The following is a 7,530-nucleotide window of genomic DNA, read 5'->3' on the forward strand; positions in this document are numbered from 1 at the left end:
CAGGGGCAATGGAAGCCATGGCAAACCATGACTTCGATCAACCCCTGACAATAGTGTAAGAAGAAAAAGACTAAAAAATTTATTTATCCGTTTAATAAAGCAATACAGTTTTTCTTGGTTCACTTGCACTAGGCATGCAACTTTCCAGCGAATCGGCTGATTTCCTCATTCTTGGTTTTGCTGCTGTGCTATTGAAAATTTGAAAAAACACAGCAAAGTCTCACTGTGCCTGAAACTTTCCTCGTTATTTTTGTAACAAACTGCAGTTTGCACGCTTTTGTACTCGTATCACATGTAGCACTGCACTGGGTGGGACGTTTGCTGGCCTTGAATTTCACTCTTGTAGGGGTACAGCACAATATCCTCTGGCAAGGGGCACTCAATAAGGAATATTTGAATTTGTAAAGGGCACCACAGCAAAAGCACAGGGCACCACAGCAATTGCGGTTGGTGCTGTTGGTTAATTCAAGGCCTGCTACTACATGTAGCTCTCTGTAGTACTGTAACATAGACGGACGTCCAACCAGTAACTAGTAATGAGATGTAGGCTACTGTATACTAAGGATCAACTGGAATGTGGAAGTTACTTGGCATACATGTACGTGAGGTATTGTTTGCGTGTTCGATCTACATACATGTACACTGAATTTAAAATACAACACTTACACTTTGTAACAGTTGAACTTGTTTTCTTTGAGTGTTAATTTGACATGTTTGTAAAAAGTACTGTACATGTATTTGAAAGCCTTAACTCATCAGGGGCTCAATTTCATTGAGCTGCTTCAAGCACAAAATATATGCTAAGCAAAAAATGAGCAGGATACCGGTGTTTTAGCTGGTAACCTTATTCTGGTAGGCATAACTTTATTGCGCTGAGCTACTTTTTGTGCTTAAAAGCAGCTCAATGAAATTGGGCCTAGACGTTTAATATTTTATACACTGTATGAAACCAATGCAAGTTATGTAACATTGTAACAACAGTCAGTATGTGTACATAATTAGTGAACATATTTTTATTGTACTTTTGGGGTTCTTAAGGCAGAAACATTTTTTAGTTTTAGAATTTGAGTTTTCCTGGTAAATTGAAGACTGTTTTGTTCCAGTGTAACCCTTAGGCCTACCTTGCCAAATCCTACAATGTACAATGTAGTACAGTATCCTCTTTACATTACGTCTTATTGAGACAAACTTTGAGCAGATTTTGTAAGAATTTGTTACAGTATGCCTATTGAACAACGGCAAAAGACGGCCAGGGCCCAATTTCATAGCGCTGCTTAGCGGCATATTTTGTGCTTACTGTGTGATTTCCATTTCATAGCGCTGCTAACCGCAAGCACACGGAAAGGCATGCTGACCTTCTGTTGTTTACCGCATGAAAATGAATGATGTCACAATGCAAATCCATGGTAAACGCGCAATATGGCCGCCCAATTTTTTGTTGACCTATGAAATACGCTTGCACCTTAGCAAATTTTCTTGCAACAGTAAGCATGAAAATTTGCCTACCGTTAAAGCAGCCCTATGAATTTGGGCCCAGATTTGTCCGTTCACGAGTTTACTGGCCAGATGCTATAATCACTGGCCTCAGACTTGTGGTTCTGTGAAATTCCGAGCCCTGGTTAGGCACAAGTCCACCCAAAGAGTTGAACAAACCATTGGTTGTTGTGTCTTTTAAACTGGACCACCGAACCATGACCACTTCATTAAACAGTTGCCTGTGTTCTATTAACTCGTCAAATGCCAGCTAAATGCATACATTAGTAAGACTGCCACTTCATGTTGCGCAGTTTTGTTGTGTTTTCCAAAGTGAACTCATTAACTTTCCCTTATGTTAATGGTTAAAGGCACGTCCAAGAAAGCGATCTCCTTGTGTCCCTCTGTGTTTTTTATAAGAACTACACTATGTACATGTAATATAAAGATACAAAATATGACTGTTGTTGCCCTCGCATATGTACAACAATAGAACTTACAATCTCAAAAATTAATCTTATTTTGCCTTCGAGATAAAACTCTCTGAAAGACACAAATGCGTGTACATTGTTCGAGGACTTTCCCTAAAATTAATCAAAATCTGATTTGTTTTTCTCTGATGTTTATCACAGCATCCTTTTTTGGTCACTTGGAGAAAAACTAACATTTCAAAATAAGAAATTATGCTTGATTTTTTATTCACTATGTTTAAAAAGGTGAATTATTTATTTATTAGATTTGTTAAAGGTATTTTTCATGAAATAACCTTCGTAAATGGTTGTGTTCCATGAAGCGTCACCCGTTGTGCATAAATAAGTGCATTTGTTTCTGATGAACCATTTAGTATGATGGTCAAATGACGAGGTAAATTGCATACCACTTTAAAGATATTTTTTATGCAGTAAACAAGTAACTTGGAGGAGTACAAAATGGCTCTCGATAAAGATCAGTTTGTTTGTTTAGTAAGGTCTTAAATTACATTTGTGCAAATTTCACAAGTTTGGTTTTGTTATGTGAAGTTTGAACACTTTTAGTAAATTTAGTTGGTTGGTGATATATTTTCCAATAACTATTTCTTTTGGCAGAGATAAACAATGTTATTATTGTTATTATTATTATTATTATTATTATTATTATTATTAAATAAGAATTTCGTTTGGAAACATGTATTTTGGTCTGTGGTTGTTTGAGTATTTTCATCTGACTTATAAATAATAAGGGCCTTATAGCACTGAGACGATGTATTAAGTATCAGTGTACATGTACCGTTAACGTAAGACTGATTATGTTAATTTGGGTTTTAAAAAATAATTAAAAATTTAACAAAACATTTGAGAAAGGGCATAAATTTGGGCCACTATAACTATTTGTTTTGCATTTTCACCGTCCTTTGGGTTGAAGCAGTTTACAACAGCTATAATTTTTCAGCAAGTTTATTGAGAATTTTGTTTTTTCCCGACGGTTGGATAATACAAGCAAATCTATGGAAAGAGCAAGTGCATCATGCTTGTACATACGTGTAGCGATTTTGTGATATTTGATATTTGATCCGTGGACCCGTACAAACACACTAACGCCAGAAACATGACAAGTGTAGTGCATTTACAGCAATTTAGATCAATACACACTACATGCACAAGGAGAGTAGTGGCTTTATAGGCTACAATGTATACAGTCAGAAATCTTGCTTCAGTTAAGTACAACCCTGACCCCATTATTTCTATCCCAGAGAGGCTGCTTATTAAGTTATTACATATTTATGAAGCGATAACAATACATAGTAGACCTTGGGGAAAGAGGTTGCATGTATTGAAAATGGTGATAATACAATTAAGAGTCCCAGGGAAATAATTTTGCATTTTTATTGATCACAGGTTTTACACGTCGGGGTAGAAATATAAAGTTCCGTTGCAGGCCTGTATGCTGAGTTTTTGAAAGAGGAAGGGCACCAAGGCATTTTCTCCTTGGTTAAGGACACCCCATGAGCAAATTGTTCTGGAGCATTTCAATGGCACTAATAAAGGCATTAAAAAGGGGCATGGAGGCAATCGCCTTCATTGCCTCGGTGAAGTATCAGGCCTGCAAATTACTGTTTAGTTGATGGGTACCGGTAAAACAAGTGGACATTGATTTTTATTGATCATTGGTTTCACAAGGTTGATTATTACAGTTCAAATGACAGTGTAGTTGATGTCATTTTTTTGATGATGTCAGAAGTTGTTTGACATGTTCGACGCTAACTACGTGTAGCAGGAAGCGGTTTAGTGTTTTGACCTTTTTCAGGATATTACCTTAATTGTGTTCAGGGATTTGCCATTAGGACTGTTTAAAATTTCTTGCTTAACTATGTAGTCTGCTAGCATTTTTTGCAATGAAAATAAACTTGAAAGGTCAAAATGTCAATATTAATGTTCTTGTCCGGAACTAATATTTACAAATATCTTCAATCTAGCCGAGAACTATAGGTCTTGAACTCCAACTTTGAGAGGGCAAGGCCATTTTCATTTTACAAAGGGCACTTCCAGTGGGAGTATCTTATGGAAAGTTCATTGGAAAGTCTTAAGAGAGCGTTTGAAGGGGCACCATGGCCAATGCCAGGGCGACCTTGCAACTAGGCCTGTATACTTTTGATCAAATTTTGAAACTAAGATAAACATAAGTTAAGTTTTTTCACAGACAATTTTACTCAACAAAAAATGTTGGTTAAACCATGGAGGTAGGTTATAACAAGTAGTTTTGCATTAAAACTGGTACAGTTAATGTGATGTAGATTTTTCACTTGCTGATGCAATGTACAATGTACATTTACCAACCCTTAAAAGATAAAAAATGACAACAAGAAATAAACGAACTGTACTTTCCCTTTAATGTATGTTATCTTTACTTGTGGGGATTAAAGGAATTGACTTTTATTGAAGAAAGAAAAAGGAAAACCATTTTAAGTGCCTCAATTTTCACTTCCGTCCAGCGTATTACACTTAACTCTATGTATTTAGTTTCAATATGTACACATCTCAATATAACCTGGAGAATGATGAGCAATGTCTTGATTACATGTCTCAATTGTGAGAAATTTTTAAAGCTGCGCATTGCGCCCTTTTTAATACACCATAGTAAGACATGTATTACAGAAGATTGTCCTTAGCTTAGCAGGTTTTGTGCTCGGACCATAGAGTTATATATAAGAACTAGAGGGCGCACTTGCCTATGCATGCGGCCATTTTCTAAGTGGACAAAACAGCATTGCACAGCGTGTGTTTGTGCGGCCATTTTGTAATTTTACCCAACAGCATCGCGTATAGCGTTTAATAAACACGAAATCCAACGTGTTCTTCATATTCAACGCGCGTACAGAATGGCGCGCGTCTCTTTGCGGTCCGGTCGCGTTTGTGCAAGCAGCATCACCAGTGAGCCCTCTAGTTCTTATATAGCTCTACGGCTCAGACAGGCTTTATGAAAGTGGGCCCAGGCTGAAATGCCATCATATCAATGTACCTTCTCGACAGAACTGGATCCCACTTTGAGACTTTTTTGTCAGCAAAGACTCTAGTCCTGGCGTTTGTTTTGTTTACCCATGTGTCGTGTGGTATGGATATGCCAAATCCATTAGCAGGACGGCAAGTGTGGTTGAGTTCTGCATTCTTCAGGTTCTATTTCATTTGTATAAACTCAAACAGCACCACAAGTATACTCCTAGGGCACCTTCATTAACATTGTAATTGTTGTAAATGTAGCAATAAATAAGTAAGCATTTTAAAATTGAATCTTGGGTGAAGATTTTTGAGTATTTCATATTTCAGTCTCCTCACGATGATGACTAGAGCAAGCTAGTCAAAACATCAAGACCAATTTAAGAACTCACTCTGTGGTAGTTCGGTTAATAACGATCCCCTAAGCTTAAGTAGTAGTCCCAGCCTATTTTCTAAACCTTCCCCCCAGGTAGTAGTTATAATAAGCAGAACAGTTCTTTTTCAGAACCGAGAAGTCTCCCAAACAATCCGATAAATCTACTCTGCTGTAGTGGAGTACATGTATTATAGCAAGAACAAAATCTACCTGGCAAGTAGATACACGCATGGTGTACCGCAAACCTTAATAGCTATTTCATATTTGCAGAAAACCAACAAGTTTCGGTGTTGATGTGTTTTATGACAGAATTGCTTTCATTTCCGAGCAGACCCTAAATCTTGGGAAAATTATGAACAGCAAAGTCCAATTAAAATTTATTCCTTACTCAAACCATCGAAAAGAACTAGTTCAATGCAACTCTCATAAGCTTCAGGCTGTCAGTGGTGGCACGTTTTGCTTAAAGGTCAGAACAACAAGCAATTTCATTTTGTTTGGGGGGGGGGAGGTGGCAAGCGAGGGAAAATTTATATAAAGGGGGGGGGGGCCATCCACTTGTTTTTTTTTAATCTCATGGGGGGGGGGGTTGTCAAGGGATCTGAGTTGGGGGGGGGGTTCCACCACTCGTAGGCCACTGGAAGATGGGCATGGAACAGCTTTCAGTGAAATAACGTCACCAATAGGATAGAGTGCTTGGTGGCCACGGGAATGGCTATAAATACCGTCACCTGAAAATGAAGAATTCAAGCCTGGCTATAATTGGTAATATGAGCATCATGTACTTGGCAAGTACTCTGCCTCTGCTAGGCTCAAAATGACTGTTGGTAAGTCATTTTTTTCTGGAGGCAAGTTATTTCCTGATGGGTAAGTTACTTGTATAGGCCGTTATAAACGCTACAGTCTAAGGTGTCTTGTAATATTGACAACAGTCGAGTTAAGATACAAGGATGGAAAAGTGCACAAATTAATACTTGCTACATACAACAGGACTAATAAAAACCCTAGGCTAAAAGGCTATCCTGCAACGAGAAATTGTACACAATTTCTTTGCAGACATTAATTGTACATGAAGCATTCAAACATTTCGCAAACAAATAACATGAGGATATATCTTGTTTTTCTTCTCAAATAAATCACAAAAAATCAATGCAGTTCATAGAGAAAAAAATATTGGCTCAGAAATAGTTTAATAGTAATATACTCTGTCAATACTTGGTTTATTATTAGGCGTAATTGAAAAATATAGTATGAACATTCATTTTCACATATTATACAGCATTAAACATTAACTACATACAATTGCATATAAATGTTAAGTCTACATTACAAAATAGAATAAGCTGTTAAGTTCAGCCTCTTAATTAATTTTATCAATCACAATTACAAAAACACAAAAACATCTGATGGGAGACTGCCATCATGGGGCTTGATATATCAGTTGGAAGAGCGCCAGCCATTTAAATCTGGAGCTGGCCAGTTTGAATCCTACTCAAATCCAACAATACCCATTCTTGTGTAGCACAAATCATTCATAAAGAAGTCTCTTTTTTGCATTAAGATGAAAATAGAGAAGTTATAAGAAAGTAGTGAGAACACATCTTGAGTCATTGTATACCCAAAATGAATTTAAATGTAAAATTACCCAATCAATTTCCCTTTAGGTTCAAGGGAATAAAAAGAGCGGTAACAAGGTCTTTAAACGGCTGTTTAAAACTGACAGGGTAATGCTATAAGGAGCATTTTGATTAGGGTTTGTGTTAGAGTTATGATTATATTAAGGTGTGTGGCCATTGAATGGATTTACTACCAGCAACAATTTGTAAAAATTACTTCCGGGCTCCTGAATAAATACTGCTTTATTCTAAAGCAAAATGGAAATTGATATTCGATCTAATGTTACAATGTAATACACACACCAAATAAACCAAAGGAAAAAAAAGTAATACTTTACAGAATCCGTATCTTGAAAATGCCTAAATTTGAAAAACAAAAGTATTTCAGCATTATTAAGTACACAAGAATTTGACAAATTGTCACCAAAGCTTTTGCTCTTAATAAAAAACATTGCAACCAATTTTAAATTTAAGCATTCACACTTCATTTTTGTCTGCATAAAAAAAAAAATTGGTTGCATTTGCATATTTTTTTGTATATTTTATATTATTATTATTATTATTATTATTATTATCATTATTTTTTTTTTTTTTTAAA

Source organism: Asterias rubens, chromosome 5, assembly GCF_902459465.1.
Source record: "Asterias rubens chromosome 5, eAstRub1.3, whole genome shotgun sequence".
NCBI lineage: Eukaryota > Metazoa > Echinodermata > Asteroidea > Forcipulatida > Asteriidae > Asterias > Asterias rubens.